Below are 25,722 nucleotides of genomic sequence, written 5' to 3'. Positions count from 1 at the left end.
TGTGATGTAAAAATATAAATTCATAATTGGATTGAAGAATAGAGTAAGAAAAACCAATAGAAAATTGGTAGCTTGCACACTGTCTTGTTAGTTTTATTTATTAGAACTTGGCAAGGTTTATTTATTTATTTATATATATTCTAATTATATATAATCATATATTTTTACAGTGTTATAAGTATGCTGAATTAATTTTCTTTAACTATACTTAGTTTGGATTTAATTGATATTTAAATTGGTATAATTGTATTGATTTATCGGCTGTTGTGGAGGATTGGAATGCTATGATTTATTTTAGTAGTTTAAATAGTTGGAGCATGATATTTAGAGCATCAACTATGTGGATTGGAGGACTGTATGCACTGGTATGAGACGGTGGCATACTAGGGATGGATTAGTAAAACACTAAATCCTACCTATTTTGGAATGAGTTGGATTAACTATAAAACGTTAAGTCCTACTTATATGGATGTCTATGCACTGGTATAGGACGGTGGTATAATAGGGACGTCTCAGTTCAAAACACTGAGACCTACCTATATTGGGGATGGATTAGTTCAAACACTAAAGTCTTACCTATATTGAAATAAGATGGATTAACTACAAAAGTTAAGTCCTACTTATAACTAGGTGTCAGGTCAATAAACCTTTTGAATGACACACTTGGAACGGACTTTATATATTTATGTTATGGTACTATGGTATGAGCTTGAGTCTCAAGACCATGGTTAGGGTACGTATATCGCCTAGGATGGATAGCTGGACAGTAGTTGCTATTCCTTGGTAGGTCTAGGTATACATGACCACGTAATATGCGATTTGCATGGTATCTCTACTCAGGCTGAGACAGACCTATTGGACTAGTGAGCGTCCTATAGTGTGTATTATATACATATATGGACTACTCTAGATATTGTTGAGTCTATCTAAGATGTATCTGCGTATCGGGTTCATGTATGGATTGTAGTAGAATATGACTTACATATGGGCCTGACCCACTCTCTTATTTTTTCAGGTGTTCGTCAGTTCTAGGGTTAGAGCTTGGATGTACAGAGCAGATACAGACATTCACTCCTCCGATTATGTTGGATTACTTTCTTTATTTAGTTTGGACTTGTTTCAGTTCTTTTCTCTTCGGTTTAGGATTTTATTAGGGGTCCATCAGATGGATTCCCGAGTTGTAAATAAATGGAGGTTTTGGATTTTTGGTTTTACAATAATAACCTTTGAGGATTTTGTAATTAGATTTCTTTTCAGCTATATTATTTATTTCTTTTTAAATTCAGATTTGTATTCCGTGTTCGTTTTACATATTATTTGTTTGGTATTCCTTGGATCTGTGCTCGGACTTGATCACCCGTGGCTCTAGAATCGAGGGGTATCACACACCCAGATCGGCAACTTCTTTCTTCAATAACAGATGAAGTTCTCTTCCACGTTTTAAAGACTGAAAAAATAATTCTTTTTCCTGGCTTTGAACAGCACAATGGTTGATAGTTTGAGTTGTTTCAACATAGGAAGTGATCATGGAAAGGACTTGAAGTTGGAAACCTTTAAAAAAGGATTGGTCATTCAAGGAAAATCCTGGGTAACTACTGAGGAAGAAAAAAGTCACGGTTAGTTCTTCTTTGAAGGAAGGGATTGAAGACAAATCCTGTTGCACCATTTGAGATAATATTTGGACAGCTTTTGTTACTTCCAAAGGAATTTCATAAGTTTGTTCAGCTGGGATGACAGGAGGTTCAGGATCTGGTAAGTCAAATACAGAATCGAATAAAGAGTTTAGGGTTGCAAATTGAGAACTTGGGTTGATGCTGGCAGGAATGGTAGGAGTAGCTGAGTCTTTCTGTACCTGAAATATTTTGGGTCAGTCTCAGTAATTACAAGTTTACAGGAACAGGTTATAAAAATAACAACTTACTTCTTCAGAATCTCCAATTTGCTCATTCATTGAAGTTGTAGCAAGGTGTTGAGAAGAAGCTAGTGAAATTATTTGTTCAAGGGGCCCTTGTTTTTGTTCTCTTGACATTTCAAGTTTTTCTTCTTCTTCAACATTGTCCATAGCAATTTCTTATCTTACCTTTTGTTTTGGAGAGATTGGAATTTTTTGAAAATAATGCCGATTCAGTTATATTACTTGAACAAAAACATAATGTAGAGGAAATCCGGAATTAAGGAAATTTACCTTGGGAGTGCCAGTGGCAAGTTTCTTTTTCTTGGACATAACTTCATCTTCATTAACTTCATCATCATCATCATCAATCAACACAAAGTTCCTTTTTGCCCTTTGTTTCTTCGCAGGTTCTCTTCCCACTGTTTTGACATTCTTTCTCTTCTTTGATTCCTGGGGTAAGGTGTTAGAATTTATATATATATAAATTCAGTAAAATAGAGAGGAAGTCTAGTTAACTTACTGGAGTAGCCGACAATGGTGGTATATTTTGAATAGGGATGTAAGGATCACATTGGGTTTCTTCAGACTTGGTGGGTATTAATTTCTCTGGTATATTAGAATCTGTGCTTAAAGTTATGTTAGTAAGCATATAAATAAACTACAAGTTTGTGTGAAAAGAACAAAGATGTAAAACTTACTCTGCCGAGAGCGAGATCTGGTCTACATTCTTTATCGGTGTTTTATCTGTTACATTCTTTAGTTTAGGAGCGGCAGTGAGAACAATGGGTTTAATGGAATCTACACCTTGAAAATTGAGGGAAATGAATTTGTAGGAGCCAAGAAGAGCACACACGAGTTGGCTAGAATCTACAGTCCTTGTAGAATTGATGTATGATGCCCACCAATCCTCGAAACTTGGATCAGTATGTGGTTCTTCAAAAAAGGATTTATACTGAAATTCTTGAAGGCACTGAGTAAATCGATTGGTTACATCTTAAATATGTTCACTGTTTGAAAGCTTGACCCGCCGATGATAATTTTTTTTATAAGAAAAGTGGGGCGGCACTGGGATTATTTGGGTCAATCCAAATTGCCGGGCTAGTTGAGCTGGGTTGTAAAATTTTACCCCAGTTCAGCTCTTGGCAAGGTGAGGAGTATCGGTGTTATAGGGAATATCCCTAGCAATTAAGAAATGGCCCCAAGAAGTGTTGTGAAGTTCAATTTGTTCTGCCGAGGACTCAGCAGTAGGAGGAAATAACCAAGAGGGAGCTAGCCGGTATTTTGAAAAAGAAAGAATTGGGATTGAGTCCTGATCTTACACTGATGATAGAAAAACTGAAAACAGTCATTGAAGGAGTGATCTTTGGGCTTTACTTTGGCATACCCAAATGACAATAAATGATCATTAGTAAAAAGCCGAATGGGGGGAGCTAATTCAGGAAAATACGCATGCAGCCAGAATTGATAGAGCCAAAGTGGGCCTCTTGTAATAACCCACTCCACCACATGGTATGATATTGTGATGACCTTATGTGCGGGTGTGCCATAGGCGGGTGCGAGAGACACTGTCAGGCTACCACACTGGCGAGCTATGGGTGCACAGTCCCACATCGCCTGGATAGAGGAAATGTGAAGTGCTTATATGTAAGTGTGTCATCTCTAATTAGTATGTGGCCTTTTGGGGTGAAGCCCAAGAGCAAAACTGTGCGGGCTCAGGCCCAAAGCGGACAATATCATACCATATGGTGGAGTGGGTCGTTACAAATAGTATCAGAGCCTGACCCAGCCGGAAGTGTGCTGACGGGGACGTCGAGCCTCCAAGGGGGGTGGATTGTGATGACCTTGTGTGCGGGTGTGCCGTGGGGTGCGAGAGACACTGTCAGGCTACCACACTGGCGAGCTACGGGTGCACAGTCCCACATCGCCTGGGTAGAGGAAGGGGGAAGTGCTTATATGTAAGTATGTCATCTCTAATTGGTATGAGGCCTTTTGGGGTGAAGCCTAAGAGCAAAACCGTGCGGGCTCAGGCCCAAAGCAGACAATATCATACCATGTGGTGGAGTGGGTCGTTACACCTCCAGATCTTAAAAAATTAGAAGTAATGAGATCGGATTAACCTCTATACAAGGAAGCTAAAAGGAATGGGGCTAAGGCCATGGGTTTTCCTTTGGATAATGCAATGGCCAACTGGGTAAGGTCTTTAGTGATTGGATAGCAGGGGCACACAACAAATACTTACACAACCACAATAGTAAAAAACCTATGTGTTCCTGCCCATCTACTTCAGCCCCATCTTCCCCTAACATTTCCTTTAAGAATGGGCCATGTAACTGCACGTAGGGCTTAGACCCTTTTTGCTCTGGAAAATAAAAGAGGTTTCTTCATCTTGGAGGAGATAATTGATTTTATCTCCTCCAGGTTTCAAACCCATTAGAAAATAGACATCTCTTAATGTAGGGGCCATTATACCATAGTGCAAGTGTAGTGAATTGGTTGTGGGTGACCAGAAGTGCAAAGAAGCAAAAAATAATGCTCGATCAAAGGTAAAAGGAATCTTACTGAGTTGGATGAGATAAAAAATACCCATCATTTTCCACTGCTCTCCTTTCGTTGCTGATACATGATCCACCCAATCGTTCCATTGGAGCATTGGTGGATGCCAATTTCTGACAGAGAGGGCAGGTTTTTCTTCTTCCGCTGTAAGATAGAGAGGTTTTGAAAAAGGGAGATGATTTTTGGCTAATGGATAAATTGAAGACAACATAGAAGGGAATCGATTGAGAAAGGCTGGACCTAATTCCTTAGCGTTTTTTGTGATATCGATCAACGTTGTGGTATCCAGTTCGGCTTGGGCTAGGGTTTTGATCACAGACTTTGTCATTTGGGTATGTGAGGTAGCTTCTGGAAAAGGGGTTTCTAGATTCAAATCGCTTTGTTTATGGTTTTTTGAGGCCATGGTTACAAACATAAATGATTTACTTGCAGAGGTTTTCAAGTGAAGAAAGATTTTGGGAAGAAAGAGTTATGTTAGAAGTGCAAAGCTTTGTGCAAATGCAGGAAGAGCCGTGTTTTAGTTGGGAAATGAAAACGTTGTTATAGCCCAATTAATGGTTGATAAGATGGGTTAGTGTGATCGGCATTTTTTGGGAACTTCATTCTTGATACAAATAAAGAGATTATATGGTGTATACAATGTTATGATGCAATGGGTGTATTTAAATTTTAGAAGCCGGAAGGTTAAAATAGCTACCAAAATTGGGGGGCAGGATTGACACCCATTTTGGTATTTGGGCCATGGGTAGTGTTTGGGCTATAGATGATGATTAGGATAAGGATTTATATGTGGGCTACAGGTGAAAAGAACAGTGACATGGTAAGAGATTGGGCTGGTAAGAAGAATTCAATTTGGTATACGGATTATATGGGCTAAGAATATAAAGCCTGGTGAACAATAGACTTGGACTACAATTGGGATAGCTATAATACAGATTAGAGGAAGTTTGGGTTTTGCATGGATTATGTTTGAAAGAGCAGCCGATGGAATTGGTCTGAATGACATAGCAGATTTTATACAAGAATAAAGTTACACAAGGGCGCTACTGATCGGGTGGAATATTTTTGGACTTTTTGTTGGATAAGATTTATGTGTTTACTTGATTTTTGAATTAGTGTTTATCTAGGAATGTTTAGTTTGAATTTATTTTTCAGTTGTATTATAGAGTTGTAATACAATTAGAATGCTTGTATTTAGGAAGTTGGTTTACGTATTTTCCTATAAATAAACAAAGTGGCATGCTGTGATAGAGGTCCAGCACCCTCAGAATCCTTTAATTTATTTGTTTGCTTTCTCGAGCTCTTTCCTAGAATAGCATCTTTGCTATTTCTTCTTTCTCTCTATCTATTTATCTCTCAATCTCTCGCTCTATCTATTTCTCTTTCTTTCTTTTTTAATATTTCTTTCAATATCTGTTTCTCTTTTTTTCTATTCTCTAAACGTTACTATAATTTATTCAATTAAAAGTCCTTTTAACTAAGGCAATTCTTGAACTCTAAAAGGAGTATCACTGTTCTTTTTAACCTTGCATCGTCTAAAAGTCAATCTTCCAAAGAGACTATAGTTGACTATTTACAATCGAACCATACAAGTGGTTCTGGCACGCCCGAAATTCCAATCTGCAACAATCCAGTGAGCTTTTCTGCAGAGCGATATCTCACAATTTTGAAGATGGAATCAAACACCATTGAAGGAGGGGATCTACTATTCTTGCAAATTCTATTTAGATAAAAACTTAGAATATGTAAAAATGCTCAGGAAGCTAAACATCCAATATCAAGTAGTTGTCCTATGGCAATCACGTGGAATGGATTTTGCAAAGTTGGCCTTCATTTCGATAGCTTTGTGGAGATTTTTCCCATTGTTGGCCAAGATTAGGGACTGACATGAAAGCATGTGAAAGCTAGCTTGGTAATAAAAACTATTTCGTCTGCTACATTTTCCGTTGGAGGTGAAAGACATTAATGCAACATATCCTTCAAGAGTATATCTGGGACAAACAATGTCGGTGGCGATGATGATAATGATAGAGAGGAGATGTGCTCGCCTCGATGATTTCCCATAATCATTTCCAGTGTCAGGACTCCAAAGATATAAACATCACATTTCTCATTCACTTCCATTGTATAAGCAAGCTTTGCAAAGCAATGAATAAAGGACAAGAAAAGTAAAAGAGAAATATGACAATATAATTTTTATTTTAAACAATCATTGTTCAACATAATTATAGAACACAAATATGTGAGGATCAAGAGGTACAAAAAATTGGACATTTTCGCTATTTAAGCTAAATTATCTTTTATGAACGAGAAATTGGAGATGATGTTAATCATATATCAAGGTAAGAAGGGTTAAATGAAGAAGAGCTTCTAGTATATTGTGTAATTAGAGTATTCCATTAAGATTGAAAGAGGTATTTTATAGAACAATTGGACCAAAATCATTTAAAATAATGTAATAAGCGTGTTTTATAGAACAACAATTGGACCAAAATCATTTAAAATAATGTAATAAGCAAAATTACCTGGAGCAGCATACCCAAAGGTCCCCGCGAATGAAGTCCAATTGGAAGAGTTAGGATTTAGAAGGCTAGTACTGCCAAAGTCAAAAATGTGAGCCACATATTCAGAATCTAACAAAACCTTTTTGTTTGATATGTCCCCATCAACTATAGGAGGCGAATAATCATGATCAATGTGACACAAAGCATCTGCCACATCTTTTACCACATTCGCTCTCTTAATCCACTGCTCAAGATCTTTTGCAAACTTCCCCCTTCCAAGAACTCGTAAACAAAAAATGAGTGTTGTGGGTGCGAATAAAAACCGTAAAGCCTCACAATATTCCGATGATGTATTTCTGTAAATGTTCGGATTTCACTTGTAAAACCATTTTGATCAGTAGCCCATCCACCATCTTCTTCAGGGGTATGAAGTTTTTTCACAGCAACAATTAGACCACTCGGCAACTAAGCTTTATAAACACTTGCTGATCCTCCTACCCCAATGCAATGATTAGAGATGAAGTCCTCTGTTACTTCAATGATGTTTTGATACACTAGTTTTCCATCATAGCTCCCTATTGTAAATAAATTCTCATTGTTTTCTCTTCTTAGCTCATTTCCTACATTGCCCACTTTCGAGTAAAGAAGATAGAAAATCCCAATAACCAGGAATGAAAGAAATAAAATTCCTAAAAGAGGAACTATAATCAAAATCACTAGTTTGTTGCCATTCTCTTCATTACTCATTGTGGTGGCGCAAGCCTTCAAACCAGTGGCATTGCTGCACAAACCTTTATTATATGTGAATGCATTTAACGGAGCCGCTTGGAAGGCTTTATTTTTTGAAACAGGACCCTGCAACTGATTGTATGATATATCAACAGAAGTTAAAGTTAACATACCTTCAAAAGTCATTGGAATGGATCTAGAAAGCTTATTGTGGGAGAGATTCAATGCTTCTAACTTATCCATTTGTCTAAGTTGGGCTAGTATTTTCCATTTTAGTAAATTGTGGCTGACATTAAGGTTTTCAAGAGAGTGTAAATTGCCTATGCGAAAAGGAATACCTTCAGTAAGAATATTTTTACCCAAATTCAAATACAATAGTTTCACGCACTCTCCTAATAGTTCCAGAATTAAGCCCTATAGATTATTTGTTACCACATTAAGACGTTCCAAGTATGATAACCCACCAATTTCCAAAGGATGCTGCCTGAAAGTCTATTGTTGCTTAAATCAAGGTTTATTAATGAGGTTAACCTTCCTAAACTCTTTGGAATTTTTCCGTCGAGACGATTTGAATAGATGTGAAGTATACAAGGCTGAGTCTCATTTCCCAATTCAAGTAGTATCTGACCAGAAATATTGTTGTTGGACACTTTTAGGCTTGTTAGATTGTGGTACTGGCCCATTTATGAGAAAGTTCACCATACATTTTATTATCACTCAAATTAATATAATCTAATTTTGGATATATGCCAAAATCTTTTGACATATTTCCAGAAAGTTGGTCTCTTTCAAGCCTAACTCTGAATAAGCTAGTGCAACTCTTCAAACTGTTAGGGATTAAACATGTGAGATGGTTGCCAAATGCAGTGAAATTTACAAGTGATCCACCACAGCATATGTTATATGGTAAATGGTCAGTAAGCTCGTTCCTACTCAACTGCAAGCTTTGTAAATGGGTAAGATTATTAAACTCTATTGGTATAGAGCCAGATAATAGATTTTCGAACAAACCCAAGTCAAAGAGCTTGGTCAAGTTCCCAATAGTGGATGGAATGGACCTAGAGAGTTGATTTTCGTGATGGTACAACACGGTTAAGTTTTGTAAATTCCCTATCGAAGTAGGGATTGCAGCTAAGAAGTTGTTACCAAACAACTCGAGATCGAAAAAAGACCTCAACATTCCAATTTCTTGAGGGATGGATCCTAAAAGTTTGTTGGGAAAAAGATGCAAAAAGGTTAAGTTGACCAAGTTCTTTATTAAAGCAGGTATTGAACTTGAGAAGTTGTTATAGGACAAATCGAGATCGATAAGAGACCTCAACATTCTAATTTCTTAAGGGATGGATGCTGAAAGTTTGTTGGTTAAAGATACTGAGTGGTTAAGTTGACCAAGTTCTTTACCGAAGTAGGTATTGAACCTGAGAAGTTGTTTTTGGATAACTCAAGATTGACAAGAGACCTCAACATTCCAATTTCTTAAGGGATGGGTCTTGAAAGTTTGTTGGAAAACAGATGCAGAGCGGTTAAGTTGACCAAGTTATTGATAGAAGCAGGTATTGGACTGAGAAGTTGTTCTTGTACAAATCGAGATCGATAAGAGACCTCAACATTCCAATTTCTTAAAGGATGGATCTTGAAAGTATGTTGAAAAAAAGATACAAAGTGGTTCAATTAACCAAGTTCTTTATCGAAGTAGGTATTGAACCTGAGAAGTTGTTCTCGGACAAATCGAGATCGACAAGAGACCTCAACATTCCAATTTCGTGAGGGATGGGTCTTGAAAGTTTGTTGGTAAAAAGAGAGTGGTTAAGTTGACCAAGTTCTTTATTGAAGCAGGTATTGAACCTGAGAAGTTGTTCTCGGATAACTCGAGATCAACAAGAGACCCTAACATTCCAATTTCTTGAGGGATAGATCCTGAAAGTTTGTTGGAAAAAAGATATTTAGTGGTTAAATTGACCAAGATCGTTATCGAAGTAGGTATTGAACCTGAGAAGTTATTCTTAGACAACTCGAGATTGACAAGAGACCTCAACATTCCAATTTCTTGAGGGATGGATCATGAAAGTTGGATGGAAAAAAGATGCAGAGTGGTTAAGTTGACCAAGTTCTTTATCAAAGCAGGTATTGAACCTGAGAAGTTGTTCTCGGACAAATCGAGATCGACAAGAAACCTCAACATTCCAATTTCTTGGGGGATTGGACCTAAGAAGTTGTTCATTGATAACACAAGATCGACAAGAGACCTCAACATTCCAATTTCTTGAGGGATGGGTCCTGAAAGTTTGTTGTTATCAAGATACAAAGTGGTTAAGCTGATCAAATTCTTTATAGAATAAGGGATTGGACTTAAGAAGTTATTCCACTGAAGATCTACAAGAGACCTCAACATTCCAATTTCTTGAGGGATAGGTCCTGAAAGTTTGTTGTTATTAAGATACAGAGTGATTAAGTTGACCAAATTTTTTATAGAACAAGGGATTGGACTTGAGAAGTTGTTTTTGTACAACTGGAGATCGACAAGAGACCTCAACATTCCAATTTATTGAGGGATGGGTCCTGAAAGGTTGTTGTTATCAAGATACAAAGTGGTTAAATTAACCAAATTCTTTATAGAACAAGGGATTGGACCTGAGAAGTTGTTCATTGACAACACGAGATCAACAAGAGACCTCAACATTCCAATTTCTTGAGGGATGGGTCCTGAAAGTTTGTTGTTATTAAGATACAGAGTGGTTAAGTTGACCAAATTCTTTATAAAACAAAGGATTAGACCTAAGATGTTTTTCCTGTGCAACTGAAAATCGACAAGAGACCTCAACATTCCAATTTCTTGAGGGATGGGTCGTGAAAGTTTGTTGTTATCAAGATATAGAAGTGTCAAGTTGGTCAAGTTGCACATTGTAGCAGGGATTAGACCTACGAGGTTGTTCGTCTCGAGTGACATTACACTGAGCGACATCAGTTTCCTATCTCATATGGAATTCCTCCAGAGAGAGAATTATTAGACAAGTCAAGATAGGTGAGCTTGGAAAGGCTAGTGATGTGGTTAAGGATCGTCCCGTATAGTGAATTGTTATGAAGATCAATGCTACGGAGATGGGAAAAGCATGAGAAGTTGAGATAGTGAAGTGTCCTCTTAAACCAACACTTAAAAGGCGTATGTAGGTGATACTTCTATTACCCTTTTTGTAATGAATCCCAAACCAATTGCAAGGGCTGCTGCTGGTGTTTGGAGCCCAAGTGGAGAGAATTAGAGATTGGGTGATGAGCGCTGAAAAGTGTGCATTTAAACCCCTTAAGCTTGAGTATTCTAGGACCTTTATCTATCTTATTTTTTCGTTTTAGACTAATTTCGTGTTATTTCCTTTTTTAGGTCAATAAAGTTAAAACGAGCTAAAATTGGTTTCTTAAGGCCTTTTTGGAGTCAAACTAAGTCTTGGTGAGAATTTGGAGCAAAAAGAGGCTGATTTGGAGCAAAATGAGGCTAATGCTGAAAAACTGCCAAGTGAGATCTATCGCAGAAAGTTGTATCGATCGAACCAAGATCGATTAAAAGTTGGATCGATCGAACCAGATCGATCAAAAGTTGGATTGATTGAAAATGTGCTAGCAACGAGCTGTCTTATTCCCGCGCGCTTGTACTCCACCTACCAAAAAGTTGTGGGATTATATATTTTTTGGGCTATATTTATAACTGAGTGGCTAAGAAAAGGACCTTGTATTTAAAGGGAATTGAACCATTTTGTAGAGAGCTTTTTATCATTTTATTTTTACATTGTAATTTTATTTTCTCTCTAGAAAAGTTAGAGATTCGGGTTAGAAGAAGAGAGAATAGTGGAGGCTCCAAGAACACATCTTAACATCTACATACTCTCTCTATCTAGAATTCAACAAAGAAGAAGAGGAAGAAGATGGAGCCATGTTTGGGGATTGCCCTTGAGGGTTCCAAGATCATATCTACCTCCTCCATGATTGGCTAGACTTCTCCTTGGGGCTTGGATGAGCCCCAAGTTTGTAATCTAAACCTCTATCTTTTTCATACTTTTTAGGGAATAATATCTTATGATTAATGTTCTATCCTTGTGAATTTAATGAATCTTGGTATATTTCTATGATTTCTATGGTTTAATTCTTCCTATTAATGCTCTAATTTATTTGCAGGTTTATGTGTGATTAAATTGGGAATTATATCTCACATGATTCATGTGGATTAATTCTTTCTATTGGTTCTCTATATGATTACATGTTGTCTTATGTGTGATTATTTTGGAATTGATCTCTACGCTTGTTTTTCCATATTAATTGTATGTCTATGTGTGGTTAATTGAGAATCTAGTGATGGCTAGACATGGTTTTATTAGATGAGTTTGTCAATTAATTTGATGGATTATTCTTATACTTGATGGGTTGTTCTATAATTTAATTCATGCTTGTAGGTAGGTAGACAATCTGTACTTGATTTGATATTCCATGGCTTATTATTGCAAATTTCTTGATTCTCTAGATTGATGTATGCTACAATTGTGATTAGTTTGATGGGTCATACTTAGAATTGATGGGTTGTTCTACACTTAGTTTATTTGTTGGTTAGGTAGATGATTCATACATGAATTTGATGGTCCATGCTTAATATTGCAATTGGCAGTCGCATTTTGCTCACAAGAATGTTTTCCCCAATTAGTTGAAAGTGTGTGGTTTGGTGAACAAGCTTGGTGGCAATTCTAATAGACCCCAAGACCTCACTTCTCATCTCTTAAATCCCTATCTCAACTTAGTTTTATTTTACTTGCATTTTAATTAATTATTTTTTAGAGTAATCAACCAATCTCTCATTACAATCAATTGATGCATTAGAGTCAAGGTTAAATTCCAACACATATAATCTCTGTGGACGATCCCTACTCGCTATACTTCATTAGTTGTAGTAGTAGTTTTTATAAATGTAAATTTGACTAGAAAGGCTTCTTAAAACACAATCATATTTTGACCTTGTGAAGCGACCTCTCGCATTAAAAAGTCTGTTTTCTAAACACATAGGAAGGGGCTCATCAAATTTTGGTGCCGTTGCCGAGGATTAACGGTTTTGTTAGAATTAAACTAGATAATAGTGTTCATTTGATTGCTTCTATTTTTATTTTATTTTCCATTGTATATTCGTTTCTCATTCTTGATATTATTTGTCATTTAGGTACTTGACTACAAGGAAGACATTCTTTGGAACTTGAAGCAATCATTGGAGCTTAAAGCTAAAATTAAAATTTGAAGTTGCTTTAGGACTTTTGTAGCAATTCTTGGAACTCTTGAATTTTAATTGTATACTTCTTTGCATGCTAGTGATAGCCCTTGTTGAAGCTCATTATATTGCTTAAATTTTTGTCGAAGCATCGGCCCGTGTGGAGGCCAATATTTTCTTGCATTTGGATTTTAATTGTGAATGGAGGAATTGTTTGATCTAAGTTTGGGGGGGGAACTTCTTCCCTTCACCTTATGCTCCTCCATCATATTTTAATCCTTATGAGATTGAGTCCAATTCATTTCAACATGCATCATCTTATTATAGACTTGATCACTCTTTTGATCTTCCTAATGACTATTACCCGCCCTCACCATTTTATGATGAACCAACTCCACCTTCTAGGTACTTACCCGGATTTGAAAAAAAAGTGTTAGCTTTACTTGATGTACATATTTCATAAACTCCACTTATTAATTCTCATTCCTAAATGTTAGCCAAGTTAGAAGCTCAAGTTGAGCAAATTGCAAGTACTCTTTCTCGTCAAGAGGAGGAGGAAGAGGCAAATGAAAAAATGGCAAGAACTTCAATGTATATAGATGAGGATGATGAGAGTGAAGATGAGGATGATACAAGTGAGCTAATGCCTAGCACTCTATCTTTTATAGAGGAGGAAGTGACAAGTGAGTTAGTAGCTAATCCAATAGAGCACAACATGATTAATGAGGACTTTCCTTATTTTGATCATGATTTTATCTCGGCCATTGCTACTTTAGAGAGTGAGGAGATGTTAACCGCACTTGAGGAATGAGAGAAGGAGGAGGAACTCGTAAAAGAGAGCCTTCTTTCTATTATCTTTAATGACCCTCTTGAGACATGCCTTTTTGAAATGTATAAAAATTGTGGTTTTGACCTTGAAAGCTCTAAAAATGAAATAAACTCTCTAATGGACTCCTTAGCTAACTTGGAAGGTGAGGAGATGGTGATTTTTGAGGAAGAGAAGAGGGATGAAGAGAAGGTGTTTCTTGATATTCCAAACGAGTCTTTGAAAGACATTGACTTGCCAATTCATAAAGGAAGTGATTCTTTAAATACACTTCAAGAGCACAAAAATGAGGCAAGACAGCCCATTATTGACTTCATTTTCAAGACCGTGAATGAAAGGAATAATATCATCTCTTTCATTTCTTTTCAAGTCATTCTTTTGGAGGATGATTTCATTGCTGTAAGTGAGGCATTAAATGAGAAAATGGAAAAGAAGGTTAATAAGGATATTTTATATCCGGTTTTTGATTCGTTCGAATAGTGAGTCGACCCAACGTCTTGCTAGAGACGTTAAACACTAGTATTCGTAGAGTTTCAAAACTCTATTCCTCCCTCATTTCTTTTTATTTTTTGTTCTTGTGTACATTCTTTCATCTATTTTTCAATTTATATTCTTGTTACCATCATTGGGGCATAACATTTGATTTTCTGCACTTTCATCTCAAAATTAGGCATTTGGTGCCAGTTCGATCGATCACAAGTGTCCATTCGATCGATCGAACCTCTTTGCAATCAATTTTCTGCAGAAATCAGCTCTCTGTGTATCGTGCGAACTTTATTCCAGATCGATCCAATTATTTCTCGATCGATCTCAGTTCTATACTTAGGAATTTTTTGAATCTCTACATATTTCAGATCTCTGTGTATCATTCGAAGTTATCTGCATGTTTTCACATCTTGGATCGATCGAGTTCAATCAATCACCCTTAGATCGATCACAGCTTTGTCCCTTTGACTTTTTGACTTTTTCTTCTTTCTATTTTTATTTTATTTTATTTTTCATTTTCATTTACTTTTGTCATTTTCTTTTATTTTATTTAGTTACTTTTCTCTTTTGAAAAAAAAAAAATTGAAAAAAAAAAATAAATAATTCTCTCTTTGCATTATTTATTTCATTGCGTCTTTAGTTTTTGCATTTTTATTTACTTGCCTTTTTATTTTTGTTTATGTACATACTTATTTTGTCTAAAAATAAAAAAATAAAAAAAAAACAAAAAAAAATAATTTTTCAAAGTAGCATTCCGTCTTGCTAGAGACGTTAAACTTAGCACCCACATGACATATTGTGTCTTTTATCTCTTGTATCATACATGTTCATGTTCGTTCTTATTTCTTTATTTTTCTTGCATTTTGTTTCATCATACATACTTTCATAAAAAAATAAAAAATAAAAAAAATAATAATAAAAATAAATAAATAAATTTTTGCATTCTTTATTTCATTGCATTTTTATTTATTGCATTTTATTGTTTGTGTGTACATATTAGTTATGCCATAAAAAAAAAATAAAAAAAAAAGTTTTTATTTTCATTTTTATTTTTATTTTTATTTTATTTTTATTTATTTTTTTGTTCTTACATCCTTTCTTACTTTTTGTTTTTCATTTCTTGCATTGTACATATTCTTTCATTGCATTTTATCTTCTTTATTTTTCTTTTTGTATTTTGTTCATGCATTTTATTTTTTGTTTTTCTTACATTTTGTTTATACTTGCTTTTATTAAATGAAAAATACAAAAACAATTGTTTCACCATTGTGCCCTTGTGTGTAGTCATGTATATTTCCTTATTTTATCTTGGGCTTGATCTCATATCTCTCTTTTATCTTGTGTTATATTGCCTTAGAATGCCCGATTTGATTATTCTTATCCCATTTGATATTTGATGTGAGTTTGCTAGTGTGGTTATTCAAATAAGTTGCTGATTCCAAGTTGGGGGAGACCCTTTTCATATTGGACCATTACTGGGCTTCATGCTTTCCCCACCACGGTATACTATTTCCATCTTTTCCATTGTTCTCATTGCACATTGAGGATAATGTGCGGTTTAAGTTTGGGGGTAAGGTGACTTTGTTGCATTCTGCTTAAGTTTGAGACTTAATTGCATGATTAAGATTTGGGATCCATGTTAGTGATAATTTTAATCTTTTGAGGACTATATTGCTTAAAATTTAAAAATTGTTTGGCTTGAGAGTTTAATACTCCTTGTATGCCTTGTGGATGCCATTTAGGAGTAAATTTTTTAAATGATTGATATCTTGCTTGCATTTGTGATCCACATCACCTTGATTTTGTGATTATTTTGAGATTCATTCTAGGATTCTACACTAGCACAGACGCATATTAGCATTCATTTGTGGGGTACATGCTTTGTTGATTATTGAATTGGTTATATCCCAATTGAGCTAGTAGTGCATTGAAAACTTTCATTCTTGATAAAGGTGGATAACAATCCCTTTTCATTGAGTAGCTGGGATTCTAGCCTCATCAAGCACTGAATTTCTCGCACCGAAAGGTGGAGGGCCCAAACTCTAGGTTAACAATTGAATGTTTTTTTTTTTAAAAAAAAAAAAAGAAAAAGAAAAAGAAAAAGAAAAATGATAGAAAAATTGCAAAAGTAATAAAAAGGTGAGGACTTCTCCCAAAAGGTGAAAAGTAGGAAATGATTAGATGGAGGTTGTTTTGATTTGTAGCCTAGTTGATTTGAGCTTGTAAGTCCTTAGAGGTGTTTTAACACCTAATGCCCTAAAGACGTTTGGTTTGGGAGTCATTGACCTAACGCTCGACCTCATGGATTATTAGAAAGCTTAATAGATTAACACATTGCACTATGCTTCCATCTTTGATCCTCTAGGATAGTTAAAAAAAAAAAAAAAAAAAATTTTTAAAATTTCAAGTGAATAGAATAAGCGCACCTAGATCAATAAAGCTTTAATAAAAGGTCCACTCTTTGTCTTGATGACCGGTACTAGATTTGTGTGCTAGTTTGAGGGTAAGGATGTGATCATTTCTTTAGTTGGTTTAGATAGCAACATACTTGATACTGGTCCACTAAAAAAGGATTCTAGTGTTGTTTTGATTTGTATGATCATTTTCTTGATGTGTGGAGGACCATATTTGCTTGCTTGGTGTTGAAATTTTGGGAGATTGCTTGGAAATGGTTGAAAAATTACATACTTGAGGTAGTTTTCTCCCAATACTTGTTTGAAATATTGGTGCCTCTTTTGTGAGAATGAGCTTAATGTTTGTTGGTATCATTTCTAGAAACCCTCGCGAGACTTCACTCCTCCACTAGGGGTTTAAAAGGCTTATTGCATGCGCTAAATACAATCATGCTCCATACGAAAGTGGCATTATCCATTTATCGCTTTCTAGTTCATAGTTGTTTAGTTGTTCATTTCATTCCTTTACTTTGTAGTTCGTTGTTAGGGACTAGCAATATTTAAGTTTGGGGGTGTGATGAGCACTGAAAAATGCACATTTAAACCCCTTAAGCTTGAGTATTCTAGGACCTTTATCTATCTTATTTTTCCATTTTAGACTAATTTCGTGTTATTTCCTTTTTTAGGTCAATAAAGTTAAAACGAGCTAAAAATGGTTTCTTAAGGCCTTTTTAGAGTCAAACTAAGTCTTAGTGAGAATTTGGAGCAAAAAGAGGCTGATTTGGAGCAAAAGGAGGCTAATGTTAAAAAACTGCCAAGTGAGATCTATCACAGAAAATTGGATCGATCGAACCCAGATCGATCAAAAGTTGGATCGATCGAAAATGTGCTTGCAACGAGCTGTCTTATTCCCGCGCGCCCGAACTCCACCTACCAAAAAGTTGCGGGATTAGATATTTTTGGGGCTATATTTCTAACTGAGTGGCTAAGAAAAAGACCTTGTATTTAAAGGGAATTAAACCATTTTATAGAGAGATTTTCATCATTTTATTTTTACATTGTAATTTTATTTTCTCTCTCTAAAAAAGTTAGAGATTAGGGTTAGAAGAAAAGAGAAGAGTGGAGGCTCCAAGAACACATCTCAACATCTACACACACACTCTCTCTCTAGAATTTAACAAGAAGAAGAGGACGAAGATGGAGCCATGTTTGGGGATTGCCCTTGAGGGTTCCAAGATCACATCTACCTCTTCCATGATTGGATAGACTTCTCTTTGGGGCTTGGATGAGCGCCAAGTTTGTAATCTAAACCTTTATCTTTTTCGTACTTTTTAGGAAAAAATATCTTGTGATTAATGTTCTAACCTTGTGAATTTAATGAATCTTGGTATATTTCTATGATTTCTATGGTTTAATTCTTCCTATTAATTCTCTAATTTATTTACATGTCTATGTGTGATTAAATTGGGAATTATGTTTCACATGATTTGTGACGACCCTGGTTTTTAGGCCAGCGTGTCCTATGATGAACCGTAAGGATGATTCGATAACGGATCCGAATGCGGAAGCGAAAACAGAAAACAAGACTCTAAGAAGTCAAAGTGACCTTCCATGAGGTCGTGGAACTCAACAAGAACTGATGCGGAAGCAAAAGATCGAAAATATGACAAATAAGCCCCCAGGGGCAAACTAGTCATTTTTGAAAACTGTAGATTTGGGTGCCACTGAGCACACCGCTGGAAGGACAACGAAAAAGTAATCAAGATGGACTCAAGAATCGCATGATTCGGAGTCCGGACGAAGGAGAAACGGCATGACGAAGAGAAACGAGTACTTAAGGCAAAAAGGGTAAACTGGTAATTATCCAGGAAGAATCGGGTGTAACTGGGCAAACCGTTGGAAAGACAAGTGAAAAATTAGTCAAGTTCAAAAAAAAAATTCACTTGAATCGGAGTCCGGACGAAGGAGAAAAGCCCAAAAGAAGAATTGACGTCGCGGCGGCCCGACGAGGGCCATGGCGCACATAGCGCCCATCCACGAGCCCACCGGCGCGCATGCCGGCGCCCAAAGACATGGCTGGTGGCAGCCCTTGGCTGCTGCTACATTTTTTTTTTATCTGCCCAGAACTGAGGCTTGAAACGGAGGTCAAGACGAGTTTTTCTGGAAAAACACGAAGAAGAAACCCCCCATAAAATTGAGATTTCTACCCGACATCTTGGATGGAATCGAAAAAAACTCACTGTGAAATCCCCAAAATGCCCCTAAATCAGAACTGAACATGAGGGTTAAAAGTTGCTACAGTGACTGTCTGCAACTGAAAGCAAAAACGGGTTAGAAGATGAATTTTTCTGGAAAAACACAAAGAAGAAACCCCCCTCAAAATTGAATTTTCTACATGACACGTGAAAGAATTAAAACAAAAATGCAATGTAGAATACCCGAAATGCCCCTCCATGAAATCTGGTCATGGAGGTCTAAAAAGCTGCTAAATTGAAAAACTGAGAGCTGAACTTTGTAAGCGATTTCTGATATCAAGACGACATTTTCTGGAAAAACATGGAAAAGAAACCCCCCCTAAAATCATGTTTTCTATTCAACCATATTGAAAGAAAAAAATAAAACCACCGTGAAATGTCTATAATGCCCCTAGATCAGAATATGCAAAAAAAATGCGAAATGAATTCACAAGAGGCTCAAAACACAAACGATAAGGTTTTGCCCGGAAACGACCATGCACGCAAATGTAACTTACCTATTTAGACGTGCTACAATGGTCCATGACTTAAAAATACCACCGACACAAAATCCAACCCCCCAACGGGCAAAAAGGCAAAAATGGAACTTGGAATGAAAACTCGGAATCCAAAAATACAAAACGGGATCAAATGGCCATTTGGCCCTTGGCCACACTTCAAACATGATTTATGAGACCCTATGAAAGAATGAGAATGGAATTCCCACACCCGATGCAACCATGGTGAAGTAATGACTTGCAATTTTTCAAGATTTTCACAATATTTCATGAAGTTAAAAAGTACATAGAATACAATATAATGGTCATTGGCCTCCGGCCTCATCTCATAGATATCAAATATATTGAAAGGAGTGTACTTAAGTACACATTACATACATGGAGTCAAATATACATATTTTGACATATAAGTCTACAAAATGACATTTCATGCTAACATTTGCATGAAATGGAAACTTGAAAACTACATGACATCCAAGAAATGCTAGGCGTCACGAACCAAGTCTTCGTACCTGAAATATACCCCAGTATCGTAGGGGTGAGTAACATAAAGCTACTCGTAGGAGATGAGCATGCATCGACCTAGCATTTTACAAATTTATCACCTTAAGGTGAAACATGTTAAAGGGGTTCATACCACCTAACGTCTATATCGAAATGAGACTCAGGGAGCATCCTAAGCTACCTTAGAGTGATTCTAGCATAAATCACATCATCTATGCCATTTAAACAATATGGAAGCACGTTATACAAAGCAACAAGATATAGGTTCTTAAAGGTATTAACTTGCAATCTCGAATACAGAAACAACTAAAGTGATCATGTCACCTAACGTCTATGTTCTAAATAAGTCTAAGGAATCATCCTAGGTCATGTTGAACAATCAAAACGCAAATTACATCTTCAGTGCAGTCTAACCACATAAAAGCATATTATACAAGGCAACAAAATACAATTTCTTAAAGCTATCAGCTTGGAATCTGAAGCACGAAAACAACAGAAGTGGGTCATGCCACCTAACGTCTATGTTATAAATGAATCAATAGGATCAATCCTAAGCTTTATTAGAACGTCAAAGCACGATTTTCAATATCGATGCAATTTAACTAACATTGGAACTTCTAATACAATGCATAAAGCACAATTTCGCAAAGTTAACATCCTATAACTTAAAATGGAACGACAAATAAGAAACAACAAGTTACAACATCATCTACTTATCAACTTGAAAATGAAATGCGAAATCAAACAAAGTGGATACTCGGATGTCATACTGGATCAGACCGATAACATAGTTACTTTAGGGTTACTAGCCCATGGGTGACCTCCCTATGTGCGCATTAGACCATATAGAGGGACTACCTCCCGTACTAGAACCACGTCCTAGCCACAGTCAAACAACGACATCCCTAAGTTTCTAAAATCAATAAGTGGTGCAATAACGCATATATCAACAGGAATATGTAAGATAATCAACTATCTACTAAGTACAACCAAATTTGGAAACCTATACAATGCATGCTCTAAATCCACAACTAATATGATATGATGAATGTCGAATCTTCAGTATGCGATTCGTTACACGCTATGCATGAAAGATGTTAAACACGAAGTGTGCAAATCATTACACAAGGCAACAATATATTCAATAAAGAAAACATATTCTCTTGAATACAAACATAGCAACTATGTTGTCCAATGTTCAAAACATAACCAAATGAATATACAACAAGTCTAAGTCCATGATTTGAATATAGAAACTACTTCTAAAACACAACTAGATCATGGAGCAAATTGATAGAATTTAAATAGATAAACACAATTAATTTCTTTAGATTTTCGATTCAATTTCAATTAACCTCAATTTAATACATGTTAAAGGGCATGGCAAGGTCATCACTTATATCCATTCTAAAACTCAATTAGGTTGTTAAAACAACAAAGTAGAACTTTAATTAAATCATGCTAATTTAAATCCCAAGGTTCTAAAACAACTTCAAATAGTCCCAAATTAATACATACTAGTAAACAAGTCATGGCCAATACAAACATCAAGTTAAAACCTTAATTAAGTTAATGGGACCACAAAATAGATTTTAATTAATTCTTTTAATTAAAATCTCTTGATTTTCAAACTTAACTAAATGCTCTCAAATTAACCTATGTTGGAAAGCATGCCAAGAACTAATGTAATATCACATTACGAGTTTATTTCATTCAATTTAAGACCATGTGAATTAAACTTTCACTAAAGTTAAATATAAATTAAAAGTTGCAAGTCTCATGCAATTAATCCCAATTTAATATATGTAAACAACCACACCAAAGCTTAATTTTCTAACTTGCCACAATTCAATTCCAAGTTGTATATCACCATGAGAATTAAATCTTAAATAAGGAAATTAATTAAATGAAAGGTTTCAAAACCTCACCGAATATTCTAAATCAAATATATGTGAAGTTCACATAACTTAACGAGACTAAGTTTAATAGTTCATCAAATTAAAGTCCAGCATCCATCCAGTTAATTGACAGAGAATACATAATTAATTCTTCAATTAATTCCAGGCCATCACCCAATTATATTAACGAGACCCAAGTATCAATTTAATAATTTAGGTCTAACTCAATAACCCAAGTATTTGCATAATAGTGCTTAATATTACTGCAGTTACAATCCCAGCTTAAATCCATGTATTACAAAACAGAATTAGCATTTCAGCAGTTAACATCCAAGGTATGCCTAGAGCAAACTTGATAACTAACTGACCCTAGCATGCAACCAAAAATAAGATTTATAACCATACTAGATCCCACAGAATTGCTAAAATTAAACTTAGGCAATTTAAGTTATCTTCCATCCATTAGCCGTATAAAATAAAAAAATGAATAAATTTTATACAGTTTGTTCCATTAATTTAGGGGTAAACCTTGATCAATTCAAGTCCTATTAACACCTAAAATTAACTTCTTAATCATTCTGTGTAGTCCTAGAATTTTTCCAGAATAGTTCAGTTCCACCCGTCCGTTAACAGTATGTTAAATTGTATAGTTTTATACTTTCCATCCTTTAGTGTAGAGACATAAATTATGCAACAAGAGGCTTTAACCACACTTGAAGGGGCTCTTACCCCATACTACATCATCTTCTCAATGATTGGGGCTTGGAATGTGAGAGGTTTAAATAAGCCTCGAAGACAGAGAGAGGTGAGGGGATGGATCATGAATAATGCCTTTCACCTGGTTTGTCTATTAGAATCTAGAGTGAAACTTGATAAATTTGATCTTATTTCTAAAAAATTAGGAATAATTGGTGTTGGATTACAAATTATGATTCTCATCTGGGGGGTCGGATTTGGATAGGCTGGAATCCTATTGTGTTTTCTGTAACTGTGGTGGATAGTAAGGACCAATGTATGCTTCTTAAAGCTACTACTCACCATACTGGGGATGTGTTCTATTGCAGTCCTGTTTATGCTGCAAATCAAAGGAAGGATAGATTAAAGTTATGGGACTATATCACCTCATATGCTAGTTTAGTTCAAGGTCCTTGGATTTCTCTAGGGGACTGTAATACTATAAGGTTTCATGGAGATAAAGCAGGAAGTGGGAGAGTCCCTCAAAAAGCTTTGGATGAATTTAATGAGTGCTTACAAGCTGCTAATCTTTTGGAATTACCTCCTACAAATGGGGAATGGTCTTGGTGTATAGGCAGAGGGTGAGAAAAAGGATTCATGTGAAGCTTGATAGGGTTTTTCTGAATGATATCTGGTTGGATAAGTTCACTGGTACAAAATTTTCTTACACTATGGCAAAAACTTCAGACCATTATGGAGTAATGGTTCAGGTTTCAAGTAATTTTGCTTCGGGAACAAAACCGTTCAAGATGCTCAAACTGTGGTGTGTAAAGAATAAAGTTTTACCTTTGGTTCAACAGGCTTGGGATATGGCTACAGAGGGTTCACTAATGCACAGACTTTTACATAAGCTTCGGAATGTGAAAAAAGCCCTTAAGGAATGGAACAAGAATGTGTTTGGAGATGTGGGAGATAAAATTATTAAGACTACACTGAGATTGGAAACAGTCCAGGACTGCTTCTTAAAGACCCCTTATATGTGTTACTTGAAACTGAAACAACACAGAAACTGAAACAACACAGAAACTTCAATGCTATTACCAAAATTGAGAATAAAGAAGGCACGGTTTCACGAGATCCAAAGGTGATTAGTAATTGGTTTGTGGATTACTACAGAGATTTGTTCTCTAAACATACTACTGAAGTTATAGGGGATGTTACCCGTAGACATACTTTGACTTCTACTGATAGGGATCTTTTAGAAGGTCTAGTTACTTATGCTGAAGTTAAGGAGGTGGTGATGAGTTTCACTCCGGACAAGGCACCTGGTCCTGATAGGTTTCCTGCTAGGTTCTACCAAACTTTTTGGGCTATGGTGGATAAAGAAGTTGTTACAGTTGTTCAACACTTCTTTGAATATAAGAATATATCTGTTGGGGTTAGTTGTTCTTTTATTACATTGATTCCAAAGGTGGGGGATGCTGCTAAATTAGGAGATTTTAGACCAATAGCACTCTGTAACTTGGTTTATAAGATTATTACTAAAATTATGGCAAATGGATTGGCAGTGGTTTTATCGAAATTGGTTGGATTGGAGCAATGTGCCTTTGTGCAGGGAAGAAAAATACAAGAGGCAGTAATCATGGCTCATGAGTTAGTGAGGCAACAAACCCAGAAATCCTGCTATGGCTTTAAAGATTGATATTAGGAAAGCCTAAGATTCGGTTTCTTAGGAAGGTTTATTAACAGCTCTACAGAAGTATGGTTTTGGGGAGAATTGGATAAGATTAATTGAAGCTATTTTTCAATCATCAAGGTACTCTATTTTGTTGAATGGCTCTCCTGAAGGATTCTTCCATCTGGAGAGGATTGAGACAGGGATGTCCATTATCTCCCTTGTTATTCACTTTAGTTTCTGAAATTTTCTCTACATTGGTTAATGAAGCAATTCAAAGAAAAAATTTGGTGGTGTTGAAGTCTGTAGCAAAGTTTCAGAACCCTATAAGCCATATATTTTCGCAGATGACCTTATTTTGGCTTATGAAGCTTCAATCCATAATGTAACTACCCTTGAAGGTATTTTTAAAAGATTTAAAGATACTACAGGGCTTCAAATTAACCAAGGGAAGAGTAGAGTGTTATTCTCTAGTGCTGTAAGAAGAAAACAAGTGTTGTTACAGGTCCTAAAATGTGCAGAAGATGTTTTTCCCATTAAATACCTTGGATTGCCTCAGTGTCCACATGGTTTAAAGAAAACTCAGTGTAAGGACCTGGTGGATAAAATTTCTAATAAGATTGTTTGCTGGAATACCAAACTCCTCTCCTTATCAGGTAGACTGGAACTGATTCGAGCTGTGATTATGCCCATATTTCAATACTGGTGTAGTATATATGATATCCCAGTGGCGACTATCAATCAAATTCAGAAGAAATGTAGAGATTTCCTATGGGGAAGTACAGACCATGTGAAGAAGATGCATCTTCTCAACTAGGACAAAGTTACCAAACCAAAGGCTGAAGGGGGTTTGGGGATTAAGAAGCTCTCTGATCTGCAAATGTCTGCCAGATGTGTTTTACCCTGGGACTATTTAACTAGCAAAGACAAATTGTGGATTTCTTGGTTTAAGTTCAGGTATGCTCCAAATGCTAATTACTGGAATGTTATTGTCTGACAGACTAGCTCCCCTATATGGAAATCAATGGTTGCTGTTAAGGATGTGATGCAGTAAAATATTCAGTTTCAAATTGGAAATGGTCAACAAACTTCTCTGTTCAAGGACCCTTGGTGTAATGGACAATTGTTTGGTGCTATGTTTGGCCACCGAGTGGCTAGAAGTCTTCAACTCCATAGAGATGCTTAGGTCAGCTCTCTTATTTTAAATAGAGATTGGAATTTTTAGAGTCTGCAAACTGAGATCCTAGTGTTTCTGCAGACTGTGGTTATTAAAGGTATAGAGGATCTTTTGTTGTGGGATAAAGGGAAATTTACTTTCAAAATTGCATGGAATATTATTCGACATATTGATACAGAGGTGGAATGGTTTAAATTGTGTTGGGGGAAGGCTCAGCCCAGATGGTCCATTACAGCTGTCCTAGTGTTATTGGATAGATTACCTACAATGTGTAATTTGCAAAGAAGAAAGGTATGTCTGGTTGCTAGATGTACTCTTTGTCAAGCTAATTTGGATTTGACAAACCATGTGTTTGTTACCTGTCAATTTTCTCAAGGCTACTGGAGGTGGTCGGGAGTGATTTTAGGTTGGGATATCAGA

General features: G+C 36.0%; 1 pseudogene; it reads right to left on the bottom strand.

Annotated features, from left to right (window-relative positions):
• Positions 1 to 1,381: 1,381 nt before the first annotated feature.
• On the bottom strand, positions 1,382 to 10,582 carry LOC132272817 (probable leucine-rich repeat receptor-like protein kinase At1g35710; annotated as a pseudogene).
• Positions 10,583 to 25,722: the final 15,140 nt, after the last annotated feature.

This window comes from Cornus florida, unplaced genomic scaffold (assembly GCF_030987335.1).
Source record: "Cornus florida cultivar Cherokee Brave unplaced genomic scaffold, ASM3098733v1 CherokeeBrave_3.0.0_Hap2_Chr09, whole genome shotgun sequence".
Taxonomy (NCBI): domain Eukaryota; kingdom Viridiplantae; phylum Streptophyta; class Magnoliopsida; order Cornales; family Cornaceae; genus Cornus; species Cornus florida.
This window is presented reverse-complemented; position numbering and strand designations above follow the sequence as displayed.